The following is a 221-nucleotide window of genomic DNA, read 5'->3' on the forward strand; positions in this document are numbered from 1 at the left end:
ACTCATCACTAAAATCAATATGAAACACAGAATGGTCCTCAGATGGATGCTTCACAGCATCAAAAATATTAAATCGGACCACAATATCACCAAACTCCATAGATAATGTTCCAGCATGGACATCTATCTTGGTTCGGGCTGTTCTAAAAAATGGCCTCCCCAAAATGATAGGAACTGTATTACGGGAGGATCTCTCTTCCATATCGAGAATATAAAAATCA

The sequence above is a fragment of the Lupinus angustifolius genome, chromosome LG13 (assembly GCF_001865875.1).
Source record: "Lupinus angustifolius cultivar Tanjil chromosome LG13, LupAngTanjil_v1.0, whole genome shotgun sequence".
NCBI classification, from domain to species: Eukaryota; Viridiplantae; Streptophyta; class Magnoliopsida; order Fabales; family Fabaceae; genus Lupinus; species Lupinus angustifolius.